Raw genomic sequence first — 10,862 nt, 5'->3', positions numbered from 1 at the left:
GATTCTGTGTCTGATACGACTTATACATTATTATATATTATTATAAGTAGGGGGCGTCACGGTGGCTCGGCAGGTAGCACTGTCGCCTCACAGCAAGAAGGTCCTGGGTTTGATCCCTAGGTGGGGCGGTCCAGGTCCTTTCTGTGTGGAGTTTGCATATTCTCCATGTGTCTGCGTGGGTGTACTCTTGGAGCTCCGGTTTCCTCCCACAGTCCAAAAACATGCAGTCAGGTTAATTGGAGACACTGAATTGCCCTAAAGGTGAATGGGTGTGTGTAGATGGACTGGCGCCCCGTCCAGGGTGTTACTGTGTACCTTGCGCCCATTGAAAAGCTGGGATAGGCTGGGATAGGCTTCTAATTGGATACACGGTTAAGAAAGTGAGTGAGTGATTATAAGTAGGAATTTTAGACTGTTCTGCAAATTTTCCCCTCCTGAGGTCCATGCCATCATATTTCAAATCAGGTACCAAGTAAACACTAACTAGATCATAAAAAAGTGGTCCCTCATTGATTTTAAGTCATCCAAGTTTTGAGACAGCAAACCATTTACCTCCACTGTACCTCACAATTGGGATAAGCATTTGTTATTTTGTATTATTTATTTATTACTTTTGTTCTATCTCTTAATTTATAATTTTATCATCATTCCAGAAGCTTTGCGAAACATATGGGTTTATCTTTTGCAAACCACTGACATGTGGCAATGTTCTCTAGCAATTTCTGGATATTTCTCCAAGCCCTTTGCTTTACCATTGGGTACCTGTACAGCCTCTTTATCATAGCATGTTGTGCTCTTGGTGTAATCTTTGCAAGATGGAATAACAACTATGAAATTTTTCTTTATTTATAAATCATTCTTCTTGTGCCTCTGTGCTTTAACAACTACAATGCTTTTGTTACTGTAAAGTGGACATTTCTAGAAGCTGCAACAGCCTGGTCATAAACCTGGTGAACTGTTTATTGGGAGTTTTGTAGATATAGTTATTGTGACAGAGCAGCTGCACAATATACAACATAGAATGCGAGAGCCTAATCAGACATGCCCAGAGAGCTGCTCACTGACAAAACAATAACACAAAGGAACAGAAAAGGAGAGTTCAATAAGAAAAGATGGACAGGAAGAAAGGAAGTAGACAAGAAAGACAAATAGAAATAAGAGAAGATAAAACAATACATCAAATCATAAAAGATAGAAAGAAGAAAAACAGAGATGAAAGATTTGAATCAAAGAAGAACAATTAAAACTGAAGGGATTATTAGTAAGAAGGATGCAGTCAATGGGGAAATAAAAAGTTAAGAGGGAATAGAAGTGATTAAATCGTAGACAAAAGACACAGATCAAGAAAAAATGGATAAAAAGAAATAAGAAGACAATAGATATAAATAAATAAACTGTATAAGACAAAATGCTAAATAAATGGATGCATAAAAGAAAGAAATAGAGGAATAAATAAGACAAAAAGAAGGAAAGATGTAGGTAATAAAAGAAGCTATAGTAGAGGACAAATATGATTTGAGAAGAGGAGAAACAGCTGAGTTGATTTTGCTTTACTTATTTTTGCCCAGACAAATTTCTGCAACAAAACAGCTTGACTGTCAGTATACAAAACAAGTGGGTTATGGCAGGATGAAGGTCTTAATATGGTCCCTTTAAAAGTAAATAATTCCCTCTGTGTTACTTGTGCTGGACTTAGGGTTATGCTTGAGCTATGCTATCGATTGCATTATAAACTTTAATTGTTGTAATGGTAAAGTGGAACTATCTAGAAGCGACAGTATCTTGGACAAAAACCTGTTGAACTGTTTATGAGAAGCTCTGTGTTATGGTTATAATGACAAAGCAGCTGCACTCAATCCTAAAATCATCATGTGTGATGCCAATTGTCAGCTAGTGAGGAATAAAGCACAAGATTGTTGGACTCTAGAGCAGTTTAAAGCAATGGCAGTAATGGTCACACTTCTCTGTCTGGCAGTGTGGATACTAGACGAATGCTACCTGCCTGAATGCAATGTGCTAACTATAAAGTCTGGTGGAGAAGGCTAATTTTAATGTGTTTTCTTGGCCAGCATGCAGTGATGCAGAGATGAGTTTTATCATGCTTTATCCTGGTCAGGGTCATGGAGGATCCCATTTCCACAGAATCAGTGGGAAAATGCATTACACAATGCAGTAACACACACTGGACAGGACGCCGATCCAGACATAGCCAATCATGTTTGCATATAGGCGCACGACCAGCAGAAAGCACAGGGATTTAAACTCTGGATCCCACCAGTAGTGGGCTAGCATAATTTATCGCTGCGCCACCCGAGCGCCCATTCTAAAGAACTGTGTGTGTTAAACATTGTGGCAACTTTTGTAAGCGTGATGCATAATGAAGCATAATGCTCCTTTCATTAAAATTGGTTTACCAAATTTATTGCGGAAGAACTGACAGGCCAACCAGTAGTACTGAGCTCAACCCTATTCAACACCTTTACAATGAATTGTAATGCAAACAAGCCTGCTGTTATAGCTAAACATCAGTTTCCCACATGTATTTGTTATATACATCAGTACTGCATGCTTCAGTATCTATGTGTGTTGAGTAACTCTTGCTTTGTGTGATGCTGAAAGCTATTGTACATGTCTGGACAATAAAAGGTCTCTCTTCTAAAAATGCCCCCTCAATGCGGTTATAACAGGGGCACGGTATATCGCCCGTCTACCAAGTCTCATCTCACAGCTACGGGTGAGATAATCATCCAGACCAAAAACAAGAATGAATAAGGTGGACGACCTGACAAGCACAGTAGACAACAGAGGATGCAAGTGCCTACTCAGACAAGCTCAGAGAGCTCAATAAGAAAAAAAGAGATCAATAAGAAAAGATGGACAGGAATAAAGGAAGTAAACAATAAAGACCAACAGAAATAAAAAAAACACAATACATAAAATCATAAAAACAGAAAGAAGAAAAACTGAGATGAAGGACATGACGAAGGAAAAGGAAATAGTAAAATAAGATAATGCAGTCAGAGGGTAAAAGAGGGAATAAAGGGATTAAAGAAGAATGACAGCAAGAAACAATAAAGGTCAGAAAAAAATACAGATCAAGAAAAAAATGAATAAAAGAGAAAAGAAAAGAGGAAAAGACAAGAATAAAAAAGTAAATAAAATAAAAACCAATTAATTAATAAATAACTGAAAGAAATAAACAAAAGGAACGAAGAAAGAAAGAATGAAAGAACAAAAAAAAAATCATTTTCTCCTGGTTATGGTGGGTCTGATTCATTGGGTGAAAGGCAGAAAAGACCCCAGATAGGTAGCCAGTCCATCACAGGGCAAACACACTCTCACCCTGGAGCAATTTTTGTAGCTCCAATTGGCCTGACTACATGTATTTCGACTTGTGAGAGGAACCGGAGCACCCGGAGGAAACCCACGTGGAAACAGGGAGAGCATGCAAACTTCACCCTGGCCGTCTGGCCTTTCTTGCTGTAAGGCGACAGCACTACCCACTGTGCCATTGTGAAAAAAATAAATACAAGAAAGAAAGATAAAGAAAAATAGAATAAATAAGTAGGGAATAAAGAGTGAATGAAAGAAAAAGAAAGAAAAGATACAATAAATACAAGAAAAAAGAAGGGATAAAAGACAAAACATTAAGAAATAAAGCAAACAAATAAGATTATATGAATAAATACAAGAAAAAAGAAAACAAAAGGTCAGACTTTAGACTTGTTTAATAGAGAAATGAAAGAGACGATAAAGAATAAAAGTAAATAGAAAATAAGTAACACAGGAAAGAAAGAAAGAAAGAAAGAAAGAAAGAAAGAAAGAAAGAAAGAAAGAAAGAAAGAAAGAAAGAAAGAAAGAAAGAAAGAAAGAAAGAAAGAAAGGTGTAAGGTAATAAAGGAGGGTATTGTTGGGGATAGAATATGACTTGAGAAGAAGAGAAAAGAGCTGATAGAAAAAGTGTTGGATGAAAAAGGTGATAGAAGAGTGAAAAGGCCAGAGAGAGAGAGCGAGAGAGAGAGAGAGAGAGAGAGAGAGAGAAAGGAAAGAGTGAAAGGGGAAATAGGTTCCGTAATCCTGGAATAGTGGTTGTCGAGCATCGTCATGGCAACAGGCACAAAGGCGCGCGGGTTCCTATTGATGGCTAATTGTATTCCTTGCAGCTCTTTTGTTAATTGTTGTCTGCTCGGCTCTCACTTCCTGCTGGGCAGCCGCACAAAGGCAGGAACAGAGGGGATTAGAAATGGCACAATGGCCGTGGACTCTCGGCCCCGCGAGGCTGCGGCGAACGGGGAGCGCACATGCTGCGAAAAAGAGAGAAAGAGACATTAGCCGAAGCTTTAAAGGCATAACCGGCTAGTTCACCTGGGTAATTCACTCAATCCGGTATCCCCTCGCCACCTCCCACTGTGCACATGGCATCACCCATGGCCCAAACAGACCCCTAAACAGGTTTAGGATGTAGGCCCTTGTTAACGAATGAGGCTAACAATTTGGAATGTTTGTCATCAGTGGGTAGATTTCTAAAGTAATTTAATTCCATTCTAGATTTACTCTGTTGGTGTTTACAAGGCTTTTAAATTTCCCTCTGTTTTCAGAAAAGTAGAAAAGCACCATTTCAATATTTGTGACTTGTGAGCCAGGGCTTTTCTGTTTATTTCTAAGCTTAAGTAATAATATTGAACTTTAGACTGTAAGGACAGCACAGACGTGCTCCAAAGTCTTGTTGAAAGCCTTCCTAGAAGAGTGGAGGCTGTTATTGGTGCAAAGTTAGGGCATCCATTAGTATGTATGTTATAATTATAGACCAAGTTAAAGTTGGGCAATACTTTGATGGTGGTGGGGCTTGAACCGGCAACCTATTGATTACTTGTCCAGAACCTTAACCACAGAGCTACCACTGCACCACCCAAGTTTGACAAAGCCACTACAAAATCTGGCCTTTTCCAACAAGTTTAAAAGATCCTGGTGGGACTGTATAATGATGAGAATGCATGGTGGTGCAGCCGAAAGAGCGGGTGCTACACAGCAAAATTGGTTTGTAAAGAGCCTGTTCTTTTTTTGTGGGTACTTGGGGTTTCACTTACTACATAAAACCATGCCAGAAGGTGGAATGTTTCCTTAAATTAGAAAGTAAATGTGTGATGACCATAAATGGGTTGACACCCTGTTCAGGGTGTATTTCTTTCTGCATTGCTTAACCAATTCCATCCAAGGAATTTCAATGTAAAATGTTATTGCAATGTACAGTGATGAGCCAAAACATTAGGACCGCCTGTCAAAACAGCTCTGACCTGTTGGACCTCACAAGACATGTAAAGGAGTGCTGTGGTATCTGGTACGCTGCAAGGTGGATCATCCAACATCTATTCCTGTTTATAATCTTATCTGAAAATAAAAATAAGAATATATTATGAATAAATAAATGATGGGCGGCACGGTGGCTTAGTGGGTAGCACTGTCGCCTCACAACAAGAAGGTCCTGGGTTCAATCCCCAGGTGGGGCGGTCCGGATCCTTTCTGTGCGGAGTTTGCATGTTCTCCCCGTGTCCGCGTGGGTTTCCTCCGGGTACTCCGGTTTCCTCCCACAGTCCAAAAACATGCCACCAGGTTAATTGGAAACACTGAATTGTCCTATAGTTACCTAGCCGCTAGATGCACTAGTGCATTGTAGTGCCGGTCCCAAGCCCGGATAAATTAGGGAGGGTTGTGTCAGGAAGGGCATCCGGCGTACAATTTTGTCTCCAATTCACCTCACTTGCATGTCTTTGGAAACCGGAGCTCCTGGAGGAAACCCATGCACGGGGAGAACATGCAAACTTCACACAAAAAGGACCTGAACTGCCCTGCCTAGCACTGAAGGTCCTGGGTTTGATCCCCACCGACCCACCGTGGTGCCCTAATAAAGAAATAAAGCTCAGGCCACAATTTCTTTAATTTAATTTAATTTTCATTTATCACTTAATCCTGGTCCGGGTCATGCTACAAGGCAGGATTACCCCGGACAGGGTGACAATCCATCTCAGGGCTTCGGCCATACCCCCAGTTAAGATACTGGACTATTGATCTAAACATCCCTGGTTCAAGCCCCACCGACACCAGGGTGCTGTTGTTTTGCTCCTGAGCAAGACCCTAAATTAATTGATTGCATTGTAAGTATTGTAAGCATGGCTGGATTACTGACCGGGCCAGTGGGGCCAGCGCCCAGGGCCCAAAACATTTTGCGATGCCTATCAACATTTATGATACAATATATTTTTATTTCCGAGGGCCCTCCATTTTAAGGATCCTCTGACTATTAGGGACTTTGACCCCAGGGCCTCTTGGGGGCCCTAGCCATGCTTTTGGGGCCCCTAGCCATGCTTTTGGGCCCTAGCCATGCTTTTGGGCCCCTTATGAAAATGGATGAGGCGTTGTGGCACTGCTCTGACTTCGACTTCTGGCTATTAGGGGTCCTAGGAAAGAGGGGGGCATATTTTTAGAGGGCCCTGGTTATGAGAGCCCCTACCAGGGGGCCCTAGAGAAGAGCAGGGCATACCATTAGAGGGCCCTTGATCACGAGGGCCCCTGCTATGGGGCCCTTGACTTCCATAGAAGTCGTTTACCATGGCTCCTTGACTTTCTAGGGACCTACAAATTGCTAGGCAAGCTACCATATTTCATATTTCATTCAGGATTAGGATGCGCCAAAACCGCCTGAACTCACTGTCACTTCTGGCCAATGAATCAGATTTGGTCAGACAGCTTAATTTTGATGAATTAGTGGATGACTTTGCAAGAAAGAAGAGTAGAAAGAAACTTATATAAAATAGATTCTTGTGTTAGGGTTAGTTATTGACAGGTTGTTTAATGTATTAATTAATTTATGTTTTTGGGGGGGGGGGGGGGGGGGGGGGGGGGGCGCGGGGTGTGGGTGGGGGGGGGGGTATGGTTCCCTGGGCAACTCTTTGCCCAGACTATCCTTAATCTGTCCTTGATTGTAAGTAGTAGGGACAGTGGTAGCCTAGTGGGTAGAGCTTTGGGCTATCAACCGGAAGATTGCCGGTTCAAATCCAGGCTCTGCTATGCAGCCACTGTCGGGTCCTTGAGCAAGACCCTTAACCCTGTCTGCTCCAGGGGCGCCGTACGATGGCTGACCCTGCGCTCTGACCCCAGTTTCCAAACAAGCTGGGATATGCGAAGAAAGAATTTCATTGTACTGTACACCTGTATATGTATATATGACAAATAAAGTATATCCTGCTATCCTATCCTACTCCTATTAGGTAAGTGCCTTAAATGTGAAAATGTAAATTGCTTCAAGGTGGGAAAACGTGGCGACTCTCAATGGTTGTACGCCCTGCATCGGATATATCCATTCCCTGCACCACCGCGATCATGACCAGGACTAGGCGGTTAGTGAAAGGTTAAGGATAACCTCTTGTTGGCAGAGATAAGCTGAGTTGAAGCTGTCCAGCGGTTTCCCTGCTATAGAGAGCTGTTCCTTTAAGAGGGAGGTGGACCCGAGGAGAGCAGAAATGTGGGATGCAAAAAACAAAGTGGTTGAGGTTTACAGAGAGACCGGACAGCGCCTCCACACCACACTTCTGTCCTCTGATCATCTACCTGGATCATTCCACCTTCATGATCGAAGCGGATCTGCTGTAGGATTAAACCACATGAACAAGATCTGCGTGTTTACTCAGTTGACAGGATCGGAAGAGAAGGGATTGGAAGTTTTGGGCAGGAGTGTTTGCACCGGAGTGTGGTGAGTCAGAAAGTTTGTGCGGATCTAACAGGATACACATGGTGCACAATACACACTAACCTAACATTACTGACCTCAAACTGCTCATAACTACAGACCTGAAACTTACTCATGTTGTGATCACACTGTTTTAAGCTGCGATGTTCGCTGTGTTGTTTGGATGGTCTTGCAGGATGGCATTACTTTATATTCATTAGCTGCTTTCTAACACTAAAGTGATCTGACTTTGACTCTAATCCAGGTTTAATGACGTTGATGCTAATATTAGTCAACATACAATTCAGGCTAAAGTGTTGACATTAGTGTGTCATGAATGAAACTCCAGAACGCCTTATGTTTTTTACTTTATCCAGCTTTAATAGTGAACTTTACTATATTTACACTACAAAATGTCAATTTGAGCAGTTTTAAAGCAAATTTTTTTAGTTAGTATTAGTATTAATAAACAAACGTCGATGCTAACAGGCTGGTGAAGCACGCTAGAACTAAAGAAAAATATATTTTTAAATAATGTTTTTTTAAATTACCTATTTTAAACAGCTACTTTTTCGAAGAAGAAAATGTTTTTCAAGTGTTTATAATTTTGAGGACAAAATTTGTAGTCTTTAGTATTAAGTATTTATTTATTAGGGTCGAACTGATATATCGTTTGGCAGATTAAAACCGGTCGATACAACTGGATGTGTGCAAACCCAATTCCAATCTTAATTCTAGTATCATGTTTAAATATGATACTGAAATTAAAAACCGAAAATCTGCAATTAAATTTAGTCCTATTGCTTTCTCAAACAAGTTCAAACATGCTATTTACCATTAACTGTAAATTTGACTAGAATGCACATTAAAGGATGTGTGCTGTTTTTATGTTTAAAAACACATTACCGTTTTTATTTTTATTTGACTACATTACTTATTGCTTTGAATCTAAAACACATATTAATCCCATTACTGATACAATGGGAACACATGATGTTTATTAGCCTAAATGCAGATAAAGAGCAATAATGTGTAACAAACACAAACTGAAGCTTGCACTTCAAGTGAGACCCCTCCATCCCCAAAAGAAAAAAAGGGGAAATTAACTGTGCTTAGGTGACACAGTGGTCTGTTAAGCTAGTCCACCACCTTTGAAACCTGGGTTTGGATCTCAGTGGTGCTATCAGCAATAAGCAAAGTAAATAGTCACTTAGTCAATGCCCCCCATGCACCACTGTGCCACCCAACTGTACTATGCTCTTATTACTATGTTATTATTATCCAAACATCTGAAATCCAAAAAGTTGCAAGAGAAAGTTGGTGAACCTGTGGGAATTTACTGAATGTATGCATTAATTACTCATAATGTTGTACTGGGATGCTCAGGAGGCACAGTGGTCTATTACACACCTAGTTCACCATCGCTGAGATCCAGTTTCGAATCTAAATCACCATGACCCTGACCATGATAAAGTGATTGACGAAAATGAAATGTAATGAAGGTCCTTTTTAGGTCCTTTAGTTTTTGTTTTCATCCGGAAACATGACATAAGAGAAACTGGCTACTCCAAATTCTGTTCGGTTGGTATATTTTTCTTAATGTTATTTTCTATATGAAATGCTGTATGTCATAAAAGTTGCCTCCCTGCTATAAATCCAATATTTGGGTCTCTTTTATATTGTCAGACATCATGAACACTGTCCTTAGCTGAGGCTGCACTCACATTTCTGAGATTGTTTGTGACTTCTAGCATAAACTGGCACTGAGTAAGTGGATCAGTTTTAACAGGCAGACCACTACTGTGTAGATTATGAGTAGATCATGCATAAAGTTTTTTTTTTTCCCTTATCAAATTGGCTCATATTGTTGTTTGCTAGAGTCCTAGAGCATTAGACACGGCTTTGTAAAACTTTCAACTGATGATGATTTCTTCCATATATTTTCTGAAATTCTGTAGATCATGACATAGTCTTGCTGTTTAAACTATAAGATTATTGATTGACATTAATTGTAAGGTTTAAGGTACGTGAGATTTTGGTTTTGCTTGGCTGACTGAAATAATTAAAGTGTGGCTGTTACATTTGGTAAACTGTTTATTTGGTGATACAAGGAAGTACTAGTGACATGGGCGTTGGTTACATAAATAAAAGAAGTTATTTATTTTTTATAATTTTTTATAGTTTTACTTCCGGTTGTATTTTGCTTACTGAACTGAAATTATTCAGTGTGAGAAATATGGAAGGACAAATACAATCATTAAAAACAAATAATTTAACAATTTAAAGAGTCACTGTTTACACTAAAAGACACTGCACCATTGTATTCTATAAAAATGTGTTATTGACTGACCAACAGATTGACTGGATTTCCATTCTTTCCTCAGTTAAAGGAAATATCTTGAAATGGCGGCCTGTGGTAACCGTTCATGCTACAGATGAAGTGAATACAGTCTTTCTTCAGGTGTCTAGACATGTTATTAAGGTAATAAGGGCACAAAGAGCTGACATATGGGCTGTGGCTGTCAAATTCCGTAGAACCTCAATATTAGTAGTCACTACAATATGAGAACATTTAGTCTTTTTTGCTCTTGTACCTTTTGTGCTTCAGCTTGACCGTGTCGATGTTCTGATCAAGACCATCACGTTAAAAATCAGGTTGTACCTGCCAGAAGTTTGGTACTTTTTTTGATCAACGATTTCTGTATGTCAGATTGTGTAGTAACAAGTTTTGGTTAGAGGTTCCAGTTTGCAGCACCTAAAACGGGCACTGCCATCGTAGCTTAGGCATGTCATTGGCTTTTGAAAGGAGAAGTTGGCAAAGTGGCTGCAAGTGTTTGGCTTTACAGTGGCTGACTGAGCACAAAGCGGCCTGACAGCAGGGAGTTCCTGACCTTTTCCCTGCTATTCTTTCTTTCTTTCTTTCTTTCTTTCTTTCTTTCTTTCTTTCTTTCTTTCTTTCTTTCTTTCTTTCTTTCTTTCTTTCTTTCTTTCTTTCTTTCTTTCTTTCTTTCTTTCTTTCTTTCTGCACAGAGGCCTGATCTCAACCTTATTATACACCTTTGGGGTGAATTAGAACATCGTTTGTATGCAAGTCCAGTGCTTGACCTCACAAATGCTCTGTTGATGGAATGGCTCCAAT

General features: G+C 40.1%; 1 protein-coding gene across 3 annotated transcripts in view; it reads left to right on the top strand.

Annotated features, from left to right (window-relative positions):
- Positions 1–7,597: 7,597 nt before the first annotated feature.
- The window catches only part of LOC134301730 (transcription factor SOX-13-like), a 40,406-nt gene continuing 37,141 nt past the window's right edge, over positions 7,598–10,862 (top strand). For 2 of the 3 annotated variants that reach the window (XM_062986573.1, XM_062986571.1), the window contains exon 1: positions 7,598–7,747. The gene's annotated coding sequence lies outside the window, so the exon portion shown is untranslated. Of the gene's footprint in view, positions 7,748–10,144; positions 10,206–10,862 lie in introns of those variants that run through there. The other variant, XM_062986572.1, reaches the window with a different exon arrangement.

This window comes from Trichomycterus rosablanca, chromosome 24 (genome assembly GCF_030014385.1).
Source record: "Trichomycterus rosablanca isolate fTriRos1 chromosome 24, fTriRos1.hap1, whole genome shotgun sequence".
NCBI classification, from domain to species: Eukaryota; Metazoa; Chordata; class Actinopteri; order Siluriformes; family Trichomycteridae; genus Trichomycterus; species Trichomycterus rosablanca.
The sequence above is the reverse complement of the archived record's forward strand: the minus strand, read 5'-3'. Positions and strand labels throughout refer to the sequence as shown.